This window comes from Pan paniscus, chromosome 14 (assembly GCF_029289425.2).
Source record: "Pan paniscus chromosome 14, NHGRI_mPanPan1-v2.0_pri, whole genome shotgun sequence".
Classification (NCBI taxonomy): Eukaryota; Metazoa; Chordata; class Mammalia; order Primates; family Hominidae; genus Pan; species Pan paniscus.
In genome coordinates, this window is record NC_073263.2 from 115,923,080 (window position 1) to 115,941,663 (window position 18,584).

Below are 18,584 nucleotides of genomic sequence, written 5' to 3' on the forward strand. Positions count from 1 at the left end.
GGGTCCTAAGGGCCAGTGGGGGAAGAGGGGCTGGCTCTGAGACCCCGCCTCGTGGGGGTTGCCTCCCCCCCCTGCGATGGGGGTCCTAAGGGCCAGTGGGGAAGAGGGGCTGGCTCTCTGTACCCGCCTCGCGGGGGGTGCCTCCCCCCCCTGTGATGGGGGTCCTTAGAGCCAGGAGCAGAAGAGGGCCTGGCTCTCTGTACCCGCCTCGCGGGGGGTGCCTCCCCCCCCGCGATGGGGGTCCGAAGAGCCAGAAGGCTTAGAGGGGCTGGCTCTGAGTCCCCGCCTCGTGGGGGGTGCCTCCTCTCCCTGCGACGGGGTTCCTAAAGGCCAGTGGGGGAAGAGGGTCTGGCTCTGAGACCACGCCTCGCTGGGGTGCCTCCCCCCACTGCGATGGGGGTCCTAAGGGCCAGTGGTTGAAGAGGGGCTGGCTCTGAGACCCCGCCTCGCTGGGGGTGCCTCCTCCCCCTGCGACGGGGGTCCTAAGAGCCAGGGGGGGAAGAGGGGCTGGCTCTCAGTCCCCGCCTCGCGGGGAGTGCCTCCCCTTCCTGCGATGGGGGTCCTAAGAGCCAGGTGGGGAAGAGGGGCTGGCTTTCAGTCACCACAGCTTGGGGGGCCTTTATGTTCTGGTTTTACCCAAGAGTCAGCTGATTTGCTTCTTGTACTAGCAGGGCAGTTGCTGCCAAGGCCCTCAAACAGGGGGGCCATCCTTTAGAAACCCTGTCTAGCTGTTTAGAGAGGTAGGCCACCGGCCTCAGCCAGGGCCCCACAGTTTGGGTTTAAAGTCCAGCTGCCATCTTTTCTCTGACGCATACAGTGGAAAAGGCTTTGTGAGATCCGCTAGCCCCTGGGCTGGGGCTTTCAGAAGTTTTTCCTTTAAGTCATGAAAGACTTGCTGTTGTTGGAATCCCCATTCCAAAAGTTGCCGGTCCCCGCCCCCCTTTGTGACGTCCTACAAAGGCGTGGCTAAGACTGCAAAGTTGGGCTCCGCAGTCTACAAAACCCCACAGCTCCTAGGAATTCTCTCACCAGCCTTCTGCCCTTAGGCTCCGGAAGATTGCAAATGACCTGCTTTCTTTCGGATCCCGGGCTGCTTTCGGACACCTGTCGAATAGTAAATCCCAAGTAAGCTACCTGCGGTCGTCGGCAGATCTGAGTTTTCTTCTTGGACACCTAATACCCACAGCCCTCCAGGTCAGTCCTAAGGATGTTAGAATCCTCGATGGGGGTCATAAGCCGGGGGGGAAGAGGGACTGGCTCTCAGTCCCCGCCTCACGGGGTGTGCCTCCCCCGTGTGATGGGGATCCTGAGAGTTGGGCGAGGAAGAAGGGCTGGCTGTCAGTCACCGCCTCGCGGGGGGTGCCTCCCCTCCCTGCGATGGGGGTCCTAAGAGCCAGGGGGGAAAGAGCGGCTGGCTCTCAGTCCCCGCTTCGCGGGGCGTGCCTTGCTACCCTGCGATGGGTGTCCTAAGAGCCAGGCAGGGAAGAGGGGTTGGCTCCCAGTCCCCGCCGCGCGGGGGGTGCCTCCCCCCCACAGCGATGGGGGTCCTAAGAGCCGTGGGGGGAAGAGGGGCTGGCTCTCAGTCCCCGCCGCGCGGGGGGTGCCTCCCCCCCTCGCGATACGGATCCTAAGGGCCAGGGGGGGAACAGGGGCTGGCTCAGTCCCCGCCTCGCGGGGGGTGGCTCGCTCCGCTGAGATGGGCATCCTAAGAGCCAGGGGAGGAAGAGGGGGAGAGGATGATAATAATTTCAGCATCGCAGGCTGTGTTCACCCAGCCTGTTAAACTGTTATTAGTATCCTGAAAGGGAGAGGATGATATTACTCCCCATAACAGACAGATATGACTCCCCATCGTAGAGCACGAGGTGTACACCCGCCCTGTGATTTTCTTCCTCATATTCAGAGACCGAGAGTTTGATGTCACTCCCAATATCGGAGGAAGTATACACCCCCGTGTGAGATGTTCCTTAATGATATTCCACGGCGGAGGGGGTGATATGACTACATACATGGCAGAAAGTGGAAACCCCCCAGGGATATTATTCCCACGATCCTGGAGGGAAGAAGATGATGTTACTTTCAATATGACAGAAGGTGGATGAAGTGGTGGACTGCCCCTCCACACCTGTGAGTATTTCTAGTTGGGTGGGACGAGAGACTGAGAAAAGAAATAAGACACAGAGACAAAGTGTAAAGATACAACAGTGGGTCCAGGGGACCGGCGCTCAGCACACCAAGGACCTGCACCGGCACCAGCCTCTGAGTTCCCTCAGTTGTTATTGATTATGATTTTCATGATTTTAGCAGAAAGGAATGTAGTAGGAGAGCAGGGTGATGATAAGGAGAGAGTCAGCAGAAGGCATGTGAGCAAAAGAATCTATGTCATAATTAGGTTCAAGGGAAGGTACTATGACTGGACGTGCACGTAAGCCAGATTTGTTTCTCTGCACCCAAACATCTCAGTGGAGTAAAGAAGAACAAGGCAGTGTTACTGCAAACATGTCTCGCCTCCCGCCACAGGGCAGCTTTTCTCCTATCTCAGAGTTGAACGAATGTACAATCGGGTTTTACACCGAGACATTCAGTTCCCAGGGGCAAGCAGGAGACAGTGGCCTTCCTCCATCTCAGCTGCAAGAGGCTTTCCTCTTTTACTAATCCACCTCAGCACAGACCCATTACGGGTGTCGGGCTGGGGGACAGTCAGGTCTTTCTCATCCCATGAGGCTATATTTCAGACTATCAGATGGGGAGAGAGCTTGGACCATACCCTGCTTTCAAGGGCAGAGGTCCCTGCGGCTTTCCACAGTGCATTGTGTCCCCGGTTTATTGAGACTAGAGAATGGCGATGACTTTTACCAAGTATACTGCTGGTAAACATTTCGTTAACAAGGCACGTCCTGCACAGCCCTGCATCCCTTGAACTTTGATTTTATACAACACATGTTTTTGTGAGCTCCAGGTTGGGTCAAAGTGGCTGGGGCCAAGCGGCTAGGGCAAAGCTACAAATTAACAACATCTCAGCAAAGCAATTGTTTAAAGGACAGGTCTTTTTCAAAATGGAGTCTCTTAGGTCTTTCCTTTCTACATGGACACAGTGACAGTCTGATCTCTCTTTCTTTTCCCTACAGGTGGACACGCCCCCACTGATATTCCTTCTAATTGCAACGTGGGAGAGGAGGATATGACACGCGATATCGCAGGGAGTAGAAACACCCCTGTGATACAGTTCTTCATATTCAGGGAGGAAGAGGATGATATTACTCCCAATACAGACGGGTGTACACCCTCTGTACACCGAGGGTGTACACCCGTCTGTGAAAGAGTTCTTAATCTCCAGAGGGGGAGATGATATTACTCACAATATGGTAAAGAGGCTGTGAGTCCACGGAGGATCCTCAGAGCCAGCGGGGGAAGAGGGGCTGGCTCTCAGTCCCCGCCTCGCGGGGGTGACTCCCCCCACTGCGATGGGAGTCCTAAGAGCCAGTGGGGGAAGAGGGGCTGGCTCTGAGACCCCGCCTCGCGGGGGGTGCCTCCCCCCCTGCGATGGGGGTCCTAAGGGCCAGTGGGGGAAGAGGGGCTGGCTCTGAGACCCCGCCTCGCTGGGGGTGCCTCCCCCCCCTGCGACGGGGGTCCTAAGAGCCAGCGGGGGAAGAGGGGCTGGCTCTGAGACCCCGCCTCGCGGGGGGTGCCTCCCCCCCCTGCGACGGGGGTCCTAAGAGCCAGCGGGGGAAGAGGGGCTGGCTCTGAGACCCCGCCTCGCGGGGGGTGCCTCCCCCCCCTGCGACGGGGGTCCTAAGGGCCAGTGGGGGAAGAGGGGCTGGCTCTGAGACCCCGCCTCACGGGGGGTGCCTCCCCCCCCTGCGACGGTGGTCCTAAGAGCCAGCGGGGGAAGAGGGGCTGGCTCTGAGACCCCGCCTCGCGGGGGGTGCCTCCCCCCCCTGCGACGGGGGTCCTAAGGGCCAGCGGGGGAAGAGGGGCTGGCTCTGAGACCCCGCCTCACGGGGGGTGCCTCCCCCCCCTGCGACGGGGGTCCTAAGGGCCAGTGGGGGAAGAGGGGCTGGCTCTGAGACCCCGCCTCACGGGGGGTGCCTCCCCCCCTGCGATGGGGGTCCTAAGGGCCAGTGGGGGAAGAGGGGCTGGCTCTGAGACCCCGCCTCGTGGGGGTTGCCTCCCCCCCCTGCGATGGGGGTCCTAAGGGCCAGTGGGGAAGAGGGGCTGGCTCTCTGTACCGGCCTCGCGGGGGGTGCCTCCCCCCCCTGTGATGGGGGTCCTTAGAGCCAGGAGCAGAAGAGGGCCTGGCTCTCTGTACCCGCCTCGCGGGGGGTGCCTCCCCCCCCGCGATGGGGGTCCGAAGAGCCAGAAGGCTTAGAGGGGCTGGCTCTGAGTCCCCGCCTCGTGGGGGGTGCCTCCTCTCCCTGCGACGGGGTTCCTAAAGGCCAGTGGGGGAAGAGGGTCTGGCTCTGAGACCACGCCTCGCTGGGGTGCCTCCCCCCACTGCGATGGGGGTCCTAAGGGCCAGTGGTTGAAGAGGGGCTGGCTCTGAGACCCCGCCTCGCTGGGGGTGCCTCCTCCCCCTGCGACGGGGGTCCTAAGAGCCAGGGGGGGAAGAGGGGCTGGCTCTCAGTCCCCGCCTCGCGGGGAGTGCCTCCCCTTCCTGCGATGGGGGTCCTAAGAGCCAGGTGGGGAAGAGGGGCTGGCTTTCAGTCACCACAGCTTGGGGGGCCTTTATGTTCTGGTTTTACCCAAGAGTCAGCTGATTTGCTTCTTGTACTAGCAGGGCAGTTGCTGCCAAGGCCCTCAAACAGGGGGGCCATCCTTTAGAAACCCTGTCTAGCTGTTTAGAGAGGTAGGCCACCGGCCTCAGCCAGGGCCCCACAGTTTGGGTTTAAAGTCCAGCTGCCATCTTTTCTCTGACGCATACAGTGGAAAAGGCTTTGTGAGATCCGCTAGCCCCTGGGCTGGGGCTTTCAGAAGTTTTTCCTTTAAGTCATGAAAGACTTGCTGTTGTTGGAATCCCCATTCCAAAAGTTGCCGGTCCCCGCCCCCCTTTGTGACGTCCTACAAAGGCGTGGCTAAGACTGCAAAGTTGGGCTCCGCAGTCTACAAAACCCCACAGCTCCTAGGAATTCTCTCACCAGCCTTCTGCCCTTAGGCTCCGGAAGATTGCAAATGACCTGCTTTCTTTCGGATCCCGGGCTGCTTTCGGACACCTGTCGAATAGTAAATCCCAAGTAAGCTACCTGCGGTCGTCGGCAGATCTGAGTTTTCTTCTTGGACACCTAATACCCACAGCCCTCCAGGTCAGTCCTAAGGATCTTAGAATCCTCGATGGGGGTCATAAGCCGGGGGGGAAGAGGGACTGGCTCTCAGTCCCCGCCTCACGGGGTGTGCCTCCCCCGTGTGATGGGGATCCTGAGAGTTGGGCGAGGAAGAAGGGCTGGCTGTCAGTCACCGCCTCGCGGGGGGTGCCTCCCCTCCCTGCCATGGGGGTCCTAAGAGCCAGGGGGGAAAGAGCGGCTGGCTCTCAGTCCCCGCCTCGCGGGGCGTGCCTTGCTACCCTGCGATGGGGGTCCTAAGAGCCAGGCAGGGAAGAGGGGTTGGCTCCCAGTCCCCGCCGCGCGGGGGGTGCCTCCCCCCCACAGCGATGGGGGTCCTAAGAGCCGTGGGGGGAAGAGGGGCTGGCTCTCAGTCCCCGCCGCGCGGGGGGTGCCTCCCCCCCTCGCGATACGGATCCTAAGGGCCAGGGGGGGAACAGGGGCTGGCTCAGTCCCCGCCTCGCGGGGGGTGGCTCGCTCCGCTGAGATGGGCATCCTAAGAGCCAGGGGAGGAAGAGGGGGAGAGGATGATAATAATTTCAGCATCGCAGGCTGTGTTCACCCAGCCTGTTAAACTGTTATTAGTATCCTGAAAGGGAGAGGATGATATTACTCCCCATAACAGACAGATATGACTCCCCATCGTAGAGCACGAGGTGTACACCCGCCCTGTGATTTTCTTCCTCATATTCAGAGACCGAGAGGTTGATGTCACTCCCAATATCGGAGGAAGTATACAGCCCCGTGTGAGATGTTCCTTAATGATATTACACGGCGGAGGGGGTGATATGACTACATACATGGCAGAAAGTGGAAACCCCCCAGGGATATTATTCCCACGATCCTGGAGGGAAGAAGATGATGTTACTTTCAATATGACAGAAGGTGGATGAAGTGGTGGACTGCCCCTCCACACCTGTGAGTATTTCTAGTTGGGTGGGACGAGAGACTGAGAAAAGAAATAAGACACAGAGACAAAGTGTAAAGATACAACAGTGGGTCCAGGGGACCGGCGCTCAGCACACCAAGGACCTGCACCGGCACCAGCCTCTGAGTTCCCTCAGTTGTTATTGATTATGATTTTCATGATTTTAGCAGAAAGGAATGTAGTAGGAGAGCAGGGTGATGATAAGGAGAGAGTCAGCAGAAGACATGTGAGCAAAAGAATCCATGTCATAATTAGGTTCAAGGGAAGGTACTATGACTGGACGTGCACGTAAGCCAGATTTGTTTCTCTGCACCCAAACATCTCAGTGGAGTAAAGAAGAACAAGGCAGTGTTACTGCAAACATGTCTCGCCTCCCGCCACAGGGCAGCTTTTCTCCTATCTCAGAGTTGAACGAATGTACAATCGGGTTTTACACCGAGACATTCAGTTCCCAGGGGCAAGCAGGAGACAGTGGCCTTCCTCCATCTCAGCTGCAAGAGGCTTTCCTCTTTTACTAATCCACCTCAGCACAGACCCATTACGGGTGTCGGGCTGGGGGACAGTCAGGTCTTTCTCATCCCATGAGGCTATATTTCAGACTATCAGATGGGGAGAGAGCTTGGACCATACCCTGCTTTCAAGGGCAGAGGTCCCTGCGGCTTTCCACAGTGCATTGTGTCCCCGGTTTATTGAGACTAGAGAATGGCGATGACTTTTACCAAGTATACTGCTGGTAAACATTTCGTTAACAAGGCACGTCCTGCACAGCCCTACATCCCTTGAACTTTGATTTTATACAACACATGTTTTTGTGAGCTCCAGGTTGGGTCAAAGTGGCTGGGGCCAAGCGGCTAGGGCAAAGCTACAAATTAACAACATCTCAGCAAAGCAATTGTTTAAAGGACAGGTCTTTTTCAAAATGGAGTCTCTTATGTCTTTCCTTTCTACATGGACACAGTGACAGTCTGATCTCTCTTTCTTTTCCCTACAGGTGGACACGCCCCCACTGATATTCCTTCTAATTGCAACGTGGGAGAGGAGGATATGACACGCGATATCGCAGGGAGTAGAAACACCCCTGTGATACTGTTCTTCATATTCAGGGAGGAAGAGGATGATATTACTCCCAATACAGACGGGTGTACACCCTCTGTACACCGAGGGTGTACACCCGTCTGTGAAAGAGTTCTTAATCTCCAGAGGGGGAGATGATATTACTCACAATATGGTAAAGAGGCTGTGAGTCCACGGAGGATCCTCAGAGCCAGCGGGGGAAGAGGGGCTGGCTCTCAGTCCCCGCCTCGCGGGGGTGCCTCCCCCCACTGCGATGGGGGTCCTAAGAGCCAGTGGGGGAAGAGGGGCTGGCTCTGAGACCCCGCCTCGCGGGGGGTGCCTCCCCCCCCTGCGATGGGGGTCCTAAGGGCCAGTGGGGGAAGAGGGGCTGGCTCTGAGACCCCGCCTCGCGGGGGGTGCCTCCCCCCCCTGCGATGGGGGTCCTAAGAGCCAGCGGGGGAAGAGGGGCTGGCTCTGAGACCCCGCCTCGCGGGGGGTGCCTCCCCCCCCTGCGACGGGGGTCCTAAGGGCCAGCGGGGGAAGAGGGGCTGGCTCTGAGACCCCGCCTCACGGGGGGTGCCTCCCCCACCTGCGACGGGGGTCCTAAGGGCCAGTGGGGGAAGAGGGGCTGGCTCTGAGACCCCGCCTCACGGGGGGTGCCTCCCCCCCTGCGATGGGGGTCCTAAGGGCCAGTGGGGGAAGAGGGGCTGGCTCTGAGACCCCGCCTCGTGGGGGTTGCCTCCCCCCCCTGCGATGGGGGTCCTAAGGGCCAGTGGGGAAGAGGGGCTGGCTCTCTGTACCCGCCTCGCGGGGGGTGCCTCCCCCCCCTGTGATGGGGGTCCTTAGAGCCAGGAGCAGAAGAGGGCCTGGCTCTCTGTACCCGCCTCGCGGGGGGTGCCTCCCCCCCCGCGATGGGGGTCCGAAGAGCCAGAAGGCTTAGAGGGGCTGGCTCTGAGTCCCCGCCTCGTGGGGGGTGCCTCCTCTCCCTGCGACGGGGTTCCTAAAGGCCAGTGGGGGAAGAGGGTCTGGCTCTGAGACCACGCCTCGCTGGGGTGCCTCCCCCCACTGCGATGGGGGTCCTAAGGGCCAGTGGTTGAAGAGGGGCTGGCTCTGAGACCCCGCCTCGCTGGGGGTGCCTCCTCCCCCTGCGACGGGGGTCCTAAGAGCCAGGGGGGGAAGAGGGGCTGGCTCTCAGTCCCCGCCTCGCGGGGAGTGCCTCCCCTTCCTGCGATGGGGGTCCTAAGAGCCAGGTGGGGAAGAGGGGCTGGCTTTCAGTCACCACAGCTTGGGGGGCCTTTATGTTCTGGTTTTACCCAAGAGTCAGCTGATTTGCTTCTTGTACTAGCAGGGCAGTTGCTGCCAAGGCCCTCAAACAGGGGGGCCATCCTTTAGAAACCCTGTCTAGCTGTTTAGAGAGGTAGGCCACCGGCCTCAGCCAGGGCCCCACAGTTTGGGTTTAAAGTCCAGCTGCCATCTTTTCTCTGACGCATACAGTGGAAAAGGCTTTGTGAGATCCGCTAGCCCCTGGGCTGGGGCTTTCAGAAGTTTTTCCTTTAAGTCATGAAAGACTTGCTGTTGTTGGAATCCCCATTCCAAAAGTTGCCGGTCCCCGCCCCCCTTTGTGACGTCCTACAAAGGCGTGGCTAAGACTGCAAAGTTGGGCTCCGCAGTCTACAAAACCCCACAGCTCCTAGGAATTCTCTCACCAGCCTTCTGCCCTTAGGCTCCGGAAGATTGCAAATGACCTGCTTTCTTTCGGATCCCGGGCTGCTTTCGGACACCTGTCGAATAGTAAATCCCAAGTAAGCTACCTGCGGTCGTCGGCAGATCTGAGTTTTCTTCTTGGACACCTAATACCCACAGCCCTCCAGGTCAGTCCTAAGGATCTTAGAATCCTCGATGGGGGTCATAAGCCGGGGGGGAAGAGGGACTGGCTCTCAGTCCCCGCCTCACGGGGTGTGCCTCCCCCGTGTGATGGGGATCCTGAGAGTTGGGCGAGGAAGAAGGGCTGGCTGTCAGTCACCGCCTCGCGGGGGGTGCCTCCCCTCCCTGCGATGGGGGTCCTAAGAGCCAGGGGGGAAAGAGCGGCTGGCTCTCAGTCCCCGCCTCGCGGGGGGTGCCTCCCCCCCTGCGATGGGGGTCCTAAGAGAAATGGAGGGAAGAGGGGCTGGCTCTCAGTCCCCGCCACGAGGGGGTGCCTCCCCCCCTGCGATGGGGGTCCCAAGAGCCAGGGGGGGGCAGAGCGGCTGGCTCTAAGTCCGCGCCTCGCCAAGGGTGCATCCCCCCACTGCGATGGGGTTCCTAAGAGCCAGGGGGGGAAGAAGGGCTGACTCTCAGTCCCCGCCTCGCGGGGCGTGCCTTGCTACCCTGCGATGGGGGTCCTAAGAGCCAGGCAGGGAAGAGGGGTTGGCTCCCAGTCCCCGCCGCGCGGGGGGTGCCTCCCCCCCACAGCGATGGGGGTCCTAAGAGCCGTGGGGGGAAGAGGGGCTGGCTCTCAGTCCCCGCCGCGCGGGGGGTGCCTCCCCCCCTCGCGATACGGATCCTAAGGGCCAGGGGGGGAACAGGGGCTGGCTCAGTCCCCGCCTCGCGGGGGGTGGCTCGCTCCGCTGAGATGGGCATCCTAAGAGCCAGGGGAGGAAGAGGGGGAGAGGATGATAATAATTTCAGCATCGCAGGCTGTGTTCACCCAGCCTGTTAAACTGTTATTAGTATCCTGAAAGGGAGAGGATGATATTACTCCCCATAACAGACAGATATGACTCCCCATCGTAGAGCACGAGGTGTACACCCGCCCTGTGATTTTCTTCCTCATATTCAGAGACCGAGAGGTTGATGTCACTCCCAATATCGGAGGAAGTATACAGCCCCGTGTGAGATGTTCCTTAATGATATTCCACGGCGGAGGGGGTGATATGACTACATACATGGCAGAAAGTGGAAACCCCCCAGGGATATTATTCCCACGATCCTGGAGGGAAGAAGATGATGTTACTTTCAATATGACAGAAGGTGGATGAAGTGGTGGACTGCCCCTCCACACCTGTGAGTATTTCTAGTTGGGTGGGACGAGAGACTGAGAAAAGAAATAAGACACAGAGACAAAGTGTAAAGATACAACAGTGGGTCCAGGGGACCGGCGCTCAGCACACCAAGGACCTGCACCGGCACCAGCCTCTGAGTTCCCTCAGTTTTTACTGATTATGATTTTCATGATTTTAGCAGAAAGGAATGTAGTCGGAGAGCAGGGTGATGATAAGGAGAGAGTCAGCAGAAGACATGTGAGCAAAAGAATCTATGTCATAATTAGGTTCAAGGGAAGGTACTATGACTGGACGTGCACGTAAGCCAGATTTGTTTCTCTGCACCCAAACATCTCAGTGGAGTAAAGAAGAACAAGGCAGTGTTACTGCAAACATGTCTCGCCTCCCGCCACAGGGCAGCTTTTCTCCTATCTCAGAGTTGAACGAATGTACAATCGGGTTTTACACCGAGACATTCAGTTCCCAGGGGCAAGCAGGAGACAGTGGCCTTCCTCCATCTCAGCTGCAAGAGGCTTTCCTCTTTTACTAATCCACCTCAGCACAGACCCATTGCGGGTGTCGGGCTGGGGGACAGTCAGGTCTTTCTCATCCCATGAGGCTATATTTCAGACTATCAGATGGGGAGAGAGCTTGGACCATACCCTGCTTTCAAGGGCAGAGGTCCCTGCGGCTTTCCACAGTGCATTGTGTCCCCGGTTTATTGAGACTAGAGAATGGCGATGACTTTTACCAAGTATACTGCTGGTAAACATTTCGTTAACAAGGCACGTCCTGCACAGCCCTACATCCCTTGAACTTTGATTTTATACAACACATGTTTTTGTGAGCTCCAGGTTGGGTCAAAGTGGCTGGGGCCAAGCGGCTAGGGCAAAGCTACAAATTAACAACATCTCAGCAAAGCAATTGTTTAAAGGACAGGTCTTTTTCAAAATGGAGTCTCTTATGTCTTTCCTTTCTACATGGACACAGTGACAGTCTGATCTCTCTTTCTTTTCCCTACAGGTGGACACGCCCCCACTGATATTCCTTCTAATTGCAACGTGGGAGAGGAGGATATGACACGCGATATCGCAGGGAGTAGAAACACCCCTGTGATACTGTTCTTCATATTCAGGGAGGAAGAGGATGATATTACTCCCAATACAGACGGGTGTACACCCTCTGTACACCGAGGGTGTACACCCGTCTGTGAAAGAGTTCTTAATCTCCAGAGGGGGAGATGATATTACTCACAATATGGTAAAGAGGCTGTGAGTCCACGGAGGATCCTCAGAGCCAGCGGGGGAAGAGGGGCTGGCTCTCAGTCCCCGCCTCGCGGGGGTGCCTCCCCCCACTGCGATGGGGGTCCTAAGAGCCAGTGGGGGAAGAGGGGCTGGCTCTGAGACCCCGCCTCGCGGGGGGTGCCTCCCCCACCTGCGACGGGGGTCCTAAGGGCCAGTGGGGGAAGAGGGGCTGGCTCTGAGACCCCGCCTCGCGGGGGGTGCCTCCCCCCCCTGCGACGGGGGTCCTAAGAGCCAGCGGGGGAAGAGGGGCTGGCTCTGAGACCCCGCCTCACGGGGGGTGCCTCCCCCACCTGCGACGGGGGTCCTAAGGGCCAGTGGGGGAAGAGGGGCTGGCTCTGAGACCCCGCCTCACGGGGGGTGCCTCCCCCCCTGCGATGGGGGTCCTAAGGGCCAGTGGGGGAAGAGGGGCTGGCTCTGAGACCCCGCCTCGTGGGGGTTGCCTCCCCCCCCTGCGATGGGGGTCCTAAGGGCCAGTGGGGAAGAGGGGCTGGCTCTCTGTACCCGCCTCGCGGGGGGTGCCTCCCCCCCCTGTGATGGGGGTCCTTAGAGCCAGGAGCAGAAGAGGGCCTGGCTCTCTGTACCCGCCTCGCGGGGGGTGCCTCCCCCCCCGCGATGGGGGTCCGAAGAGCCAGAAGGCTTAGAGGGGCTGGCTCTGAGTCCCCGCCTCGTGGGGGGTGCCTCCTCTCCCTGCGACGGGGTTCCTAAAGGCCAGTGGGGGAAGAGGGTCTGGCTCTGAGACCACGCCTCGCTGGGGTGCCTCCCCCCACTGCGATGGGGGTCCTAAGGGCCAGTGGTTGAAGAGGGGCTGGCTCTGAGACCCCGCCTCGCTGGGGGTGCCTCCTCCCCCTGCGACGGGGGTCCTAAGAGCCAGGGGGGGAAGAGGGGCTGGCTCTCAGTCCCCGCCTCGCGGGGAGTGCCTCCCCTTCCTGCGATGGGGGTCCTAAGAGCCAGGTGGGGAAGAGGGGCTGGCTTTCAGTCACCACAGCTTGGGGGGCCTTTATGTTCTGGTTTTACCCAAGAGTCAGCTGATTTGCTTCTTGTACTAGCAGGGCAGTTGCTGCCAAGGCCCTCAAACAGGGGGGCCATCCTTTAGAAACCCTGTCTAGCTGTTTAGAGAGGTAGGCCACCGGCCTCAGCCAGGGCCCCACAGTTTGGGTTTAAAGTCCAGCTGCCATCTTTTCTCTGACGCATACAGTGGAAAAGGCTTTGTGAGATCCGCTAGCCCCTGGGCTGGGGCTTTCAGAAGTTTTTCCTTTAAGTCATGAAAGACTTGCTGTTGTTGGAATCCCCATTCCAAAAGTTGCCGGTCCCCGCCCCCCTTTGTGACGTCCTACAAAGGCGTGGCTAAGACTGCAAAGTTGGGCTCCGCAGTCTACAAAACCCCACAGCTCCTAGGAATTCTCTCACCAGCCTTCTGCCCTTAGGCTCCGGAAGATTGCAAATGACCTGCTTTCTTTCGGATCCCGGGCTGCTTTCGGACACCTGTCGAATAGTAAATCCCAAGTAAGCTACCTGCGGTCGTCGGCAGATCTGAGTTTTCTTCTTGGACACCTAATACCCACAGCCCTCCAGGTCAGTCCTAAGGATCTTAGAATCCTCGATGGGGGTCATAAGCCGGGGGGGAAGGGGGACTGGCTCTCAGTCCCCGCCTCACGGGGTGTGCCTCCCCCGTGTGATGGGGATCCTGAGAGTTGGGCGAGGAAGAAGGGCTGGCTGTCAGTCACCGCCTCGCGGGGGGTGCCTCCCCTCCCTGCGATGGGGGTCCTAAGAGCCAGGGGGGAAAGAGCGGCTGGCTCTCAGTCCCCGCCTCGCGGGGGGTGCCTCCCCCCCTGCGATGGGGGTCCTAAGAGAAATGGAGGGAAGAGGGGCTGGCTCTCAGTCCCCGCCACGAGGGGGTGCCTCCCCCCCTGCGATGGGGGTCCCAAGAGCCAGGGGGGGCAGAGCGGCTGGCTCTAAGTCCGCGCCTCGCCAAGGGTGCATCCCCCCACTGCGATGGGGTTCCTAAGAGCCAGGGGGGGAAGAAGGGCTGACTCTCAGTCCCCGCCTCGCGGGGCGTGCCTTGCTACCCTGCGATGGGGGTCCTAAGAGCCAGGCAGGGAAGAGGGGTTGGCTCCCAGTCCCCGCCGCGCGGGGGGTGCCTCCCCCCCACAGCGATGGGGGTCCTAAGAGCCGTGGGGGGAAGAGGGGCTGGCTCTCAGTCCCCGCCGCGCGGGGGGTGCCTCCCCCCCTCGCGATACGGATCCTAAGGGCCAGGGGGGGAACAGGGGCTGGCTCAGTCCCCGCCTCGCGGGGGGTGGCTCGCTCCGCTGAGATGGGCATCCTAAGAGCCAGGGGAGGAAGAGGGGGAGAGGATGATAATAATTTCAGCATCGCAGGCTGTGTTCACCCAGCCTGTTAAACTGTTATTAGTATCCTGAAAGGGAGAGGATGATATTACTCCCCATAACAGACAGATATGACTCCCCATCGTAGAGCACGAGGTGTACACCCGCCCTGTGATTTTCTTCCTCATATTCAGAGACCGAGAGGTTGATGTCACTCCCAATATCGGAGGAAGTATACAGCCCCGTGTGAGATGTTCCTTAATGATATTCCACGGCGGAGGGGGTGATATGACTACATACATGGCAGAAAGTGGAAACCCCCCAGGGATATTATTCCCACGATCCTGGAGGGAAGAAGATGATGTTACTTTCAATATGACAGAAGGTGGATGAAGTGGTGGACTGCCCCTCCACACCTGTGAGTATTTCTAGTTGGGTGGGACGAGAGACTGAGAAAAGAAATAAGACACAGAGACAAAGTGTAAAGATACAACAGTGGGTCCAGGGGACCGGCGCTCAGCACACCAAGGACCTGCACCCGCACCAGCCTCTGAGTTCCCTCAGTTGTTATTGATTATGATTTTCATGATTTTAGCAGAAAGGAATGTAGTAGGAGAGCAGGGTGATGATAAGGAGAGAGTCAGCAGAAGACATGTGAGCAAAAGAATCCATGTCATAATTAGGTTCAAGGGAAGGTACTATGACTGGACGTGCACGTAAGCCAGATTTGTTTCTCTCCACCCAAACATCTCAGTGGAGTAAAGAAGAACAAGGCAGTGTTACTGCAAACATGTCTCGCCTCCCGCCACAGGGCAGCTTTTCTCCTATCTCAGAGTTGAACGAATGTACAATCGGGTTTTACACCGAGACATTCAGTTCCCAGGGGCAAGCAGGAGACAGTGGCCTTCCTCCATCTCAGCTGCAAGAGGCTTTCCTCTTTTACTAATCCACCTCAGCACAGACCCATTACGGGTGTCGGGCTGGGGGACAGTCAGGTCTTTCTCATCCCATGAGGCTATATTTCAGACTATCAGATGGGGAGAGAGCTTGGACCATACCCTGCTTTCAAGGGCAGAGGTCCCTGCGGCTTTCCACAGTGCATTGTGTCCCCGGTTTATTGAGACTAGAGAATGGCGATGACTTTTACCAAGTATACTGCTGGTAAACATTTCGTTAACAAGGCACGTCCTGCACAGCCCTACATCCCTTGAACTTTGATTTTATACAACACATGTTTTTGTGAGCTCCAGGTTGGGTCAAAGTGGCTGGGGCCAAGCGGCTAGGGCAAAGCTACAAATTAACAACATCTCAGCAAAGCAATTGTTTAAAGGACAGGTCTTTTTCAAAATGGAGTCTCTTATGTCTTTCCTTTCTACATGGACACAGTGACAGTCTGATCTCTCTTTCTTTTCCCTACAGGTGGACACGCCCCCACTGATATTCCTTCTAATTGCAACGTGGGAGAGGAGGATATGACACGCGATATCGCAGGGAGTAGAAACACCCCTGTGATACTGTTCTTCATATTCAGGGAGGAAGAGGATGATATTACTCCCAATACAGACGGGTGTACACCCTCTGTACACCGAGGGTGTACACCCGTCTGTGAAAGAGTTCTTAATCTCCAGAGGGGGAGATGATATTACTCACAATATGGTAAAGAGGCTGTGAGTCCACGGAGGATCCTCAGAGCCAGCGGGGGAAGAGGGGCTGGCTCTCAGTCCCCGCCTCGCGGGGGTGCCTCCCCCCACTGCGATGGGGGTCCTAAGAGCCAGTGGGGGAAGAGGGGCTGGCTCTGAGACCCCGCCTCGCGGGGGGTGCCTCCCCCCCCTGCGATGGGGGTCCTAAGGGCCAGTGGGGGAAGAGGGGCTGGCTCTGAGACCCCGCCTCGCGGGGGGTGCCTCCCCCCCTGCGACGGGGGTCCTAAGAGCCAGCGGGGGAAGAGGGGCTGGCTCTGAGACCCCGCCTCGCGGGGGGTGCCTCCCCCCCCTGCGACGGGGGTCCTAAGGGCCAGCGGGGGAAGAGGGGCTGGCTCTGAGACCCCGCCTCACGGGGGGTGCCTCCCCCCCCTGCGACGGGGGTCCTAAGGGCCAGTGGGGGAAGAGGGGCTGGCTCTGAGACCCCGCCTCACGGGGGGTGCCTCCCCCCCTGCGATGGGGGTCCTAAGGGCCAGTGGGGGAAGAGGGGCTGGCTCTGAGACCCCGCCTCGCGGGGGTTGCCTCCCCCCCCTGCGATGGGGGTCCTAAGGGCCAGTGGGGAAGAGGGGCTGGCTCTCTGTACCCGCCTCGCGGGGGGTGCCTCCCCCCCCTGTGATGGGGGTCCTTAGAGCCAGGAGCAGAAGAGGGCCTGGCTGTCTGTACCCGCCTCGCGGGGGGTGCCTCCCCCCCCGCGATGGGGGTCCGAAGAGCCAGAAGGCTTAGAGGGGCTGGCTCTGAGTCTCCGCCTCGTGGTGGGTGCCTCCTCTCCCTGCGACGGGGTTCCTAAAGGCCAGTGGGGGAAGAGGGTCTGGCTCTGAGTCCACGCCTCGCTGGGTTGCCTCCCCCCACTGCGATGGGGGTCCTAAGGGCCAGTGGTTGAAGAGGGGCTGGCTCTGAGACCCCGCCTCGCTGGGGGTGCCTCCTCCCCCTGCGACGGGGGTCCTAAGGGCCAGTGGGGGAAGAGGGGCTGGCTCTGAGACCACGCCTCGCGAGGTGCCTCCCCACCTTGCGATCGGGGTCCCAAGAGCCAGGGGGGAAGAGGGGCTGACTCTCTTTGTGGATGATTCTTTTTCCATTCTCAGGCAGTTTTCTTTTTTCTTTCTTTTTTTTTTGAGACTGAATCTTGCTCTGTTGCCCATGCTTTGCTGGATCTCGGGTGACTGCAACCACTGCCTCCGAGGTTCAAGAGATCCTCGTGCCTCAGCCTCCTGAGTAGCTGGGACTAGAGGTGTGTGTCACCACACCCAGCTAATTTTTGTATTTTTATTAGAGATGGGGTTTCACCATGTTTGCCAGGATGGTCTCTATCTCCTGACCTCGTTATCCACCCACCTCACCCTCCCAAAGTGCTGGGATTGCAGGTACGAGCCACTGGGTCCACCCTCTCAGGTGATTTTCATACCTGCATACTCTGATCACTACTCTGTTAAACAGTCAAGGAGGGTAAGTATTATCTGCAGATTTTCAGAGCTCTGTCTCTGTACAGCCCTCTCCTCCTCAATATTCTGCCCTATGAATTCTAGCCACATTGGCCTTCCCAGACTCATAGTTCTGTCCTCTCAACTCAGGAAGATCTCTGAGCTCCATCTGCATTCTTTCTTCCTGTGCTGTGGCGTGGAAAGTTTTCTAAGGTGTTTGGGAAGTCAATTGTGGGGCTAGCCTCATACGTTTCTCATTTCTTGAGGATCACTGCCTTTTGATGCTTGATTCCAGTGATTGATTCCCTTTGTTGCTTGAGGGCCATAGTTTCATATATTTTGTCCAGTATTTTTGTTGTTTTAGGTCAGAAAGTAATTTTGGTCTCTGTTACTCCATCTTGGCCAGAAGTGTAAGACCTAAGCATTTACACATCCAAATACTGCACACATAATTTTAGTTTAAGCTACTTTTTAAAAAATCTCCTTCATTTTCCATTTAGCATTGTATTTAGGGTATTACATTGGTTTTTTTGAAATTCTGTTATTGGCAGTTTCTATTGCCTATCAATCCCATTTAAAGATAGTGCATAGGGTATTCTAAAATAGCTGTTAAGCAAAGAGAAAATTGGGCCTGATAGGGTGAGAATCACAGCTCTAATACCTAGAGTGACCTTATAATGTGTTGTCCAAAGGAGTTATTTTTGACAGTGAAAGAAGGTGTTGTTAGTAGTTATATCAGGACTATGGCCTAAACCAGGACTATCCCAGACAGCCTGGGACATATTTGTACCCCATCTCTATTTAATGCCTTTATACAATTCTTTACTTAATTCTACCAGCCTTTATTGAGCCTGCTTTCTTTGTCTAGCTGAGTGCCACGTGCTGACATCACTAAGATCAATACAGCAAACTCTGAAAGATGGACAGGGAGACAGGAGATGGTCCTTTATAATGCAGTATGATCTGTGCTGCAATAGAGGTGAGCACAAGGGCCTTAGGAAGGCTCAGTGAAGAGCATGCTTGACTGCAGGGGAGGGTACTTAGGTTAGAAAAGATGAGTCGAAGTATGTTCATAGGGAGCATGGGAGGAGAGGTGGTGGGAAAGGTGTTCCAGACACTGTGTGTCAAGGCCAAGAGCCAGGGGAACACAGGTGGGGCTTCTTTTTTTTTCTTCTAAGATGGAAGAGTGTTCTGATCGGCTGGAAAACAACGCACATGGGAAGCTGTACAGAAATGAGTGGGGAAAGGTAATACTTAACAGCAATAGCAGTTAATATTTAGTGCCCACTTACGACATGCTGGACACAGTTCCGGGTACTCTGAACATATTCACTCATTTAATCTTTACAACAACCCTATGAGGTAGGTACTATTTTTATCCCCATTTTCAGGTGAGGAATCTGAGGCACAGAGAGAGTAAGTATGTTGCCCAGGGCCACGCACCAAGTATGTGGTAGGTCCTGGAGTTGAATGCAGAGCCCCTCCACTCTAAACTCCTGAAAGCCAGATGCTACGAGGCGTTGTT

At 57.5% G+C, this 18,584-nt stretch overlaps 1 protein-coding gene and 3 long non-coding RNA genes across 4 annotated transcripts in view; all 4 read left to right on the forward strand.

Moving 5' to 3' along the window:
• Positions 1-59: 59 nt before the first annotated feature.
• Positions 60-3,514, forward strand: LOC134728847 (uncharacterized). The gene is made up of 3 exons (XR_010109723.1): positions 60-1,194; positions 1,904-2,127; positions 3,129-3,514. It is a non-coding gene; the product is annotated as an uncharacterized LOC134728847 (long non-coding RNA).
• A 722-nt stretch (positions 3,515-4,236) lies between these two features.
• LOC134728848 (uncharacterized) lies at positions 4,237-7,639 on the forward strand. Its single transcript, XR_010109724.1, has 3 exons — positions 4,237-5,300; positions 6,010-6,233; positions 7,235-7,639. It is a non-coding gene; the product is annotated as an uncharacterized LOC134728848 (long non-coding RNA).
• A 391-nt stretch (positions 7,640-8,030) lies between these two features.
• Positions 8,031-11,774, forward strand: LOC134728851 (uncharacterized). Its single transcript, XR_010109727.1, has 3 exons — positions 8,031-9,167; positions 10,115-10,338; positions 11,340-11,774. It is a non-coding gene; the product is annotated as an uncharacterized LOC134728851 (long non-coding RNA).
• An 801-nt stretch (positions 11,775-12,575) lies between these two features.
• The window catches only part of LOC129398497 (tubulin beta chain-like), a 137,354-nt gene continuing 131,345 nt past the window's right edge, over positions 12,576-18,584 (forward strand). The window contains exons 1-4 of the mRNA XM_063596018.1: positions 12,576-13,192; positions 14,139-14,362; positions 15,364-18,038; positions 18,238-18,306. The gene's annotated coding sequence lies outside the window, so the exon portion shown is untranslated. The remainder of the gene's footprint in view (positions 13,193-14,138; positions 14,363-15,363; positions 18,039-18,237; positions 18,307-18,584) is intronic.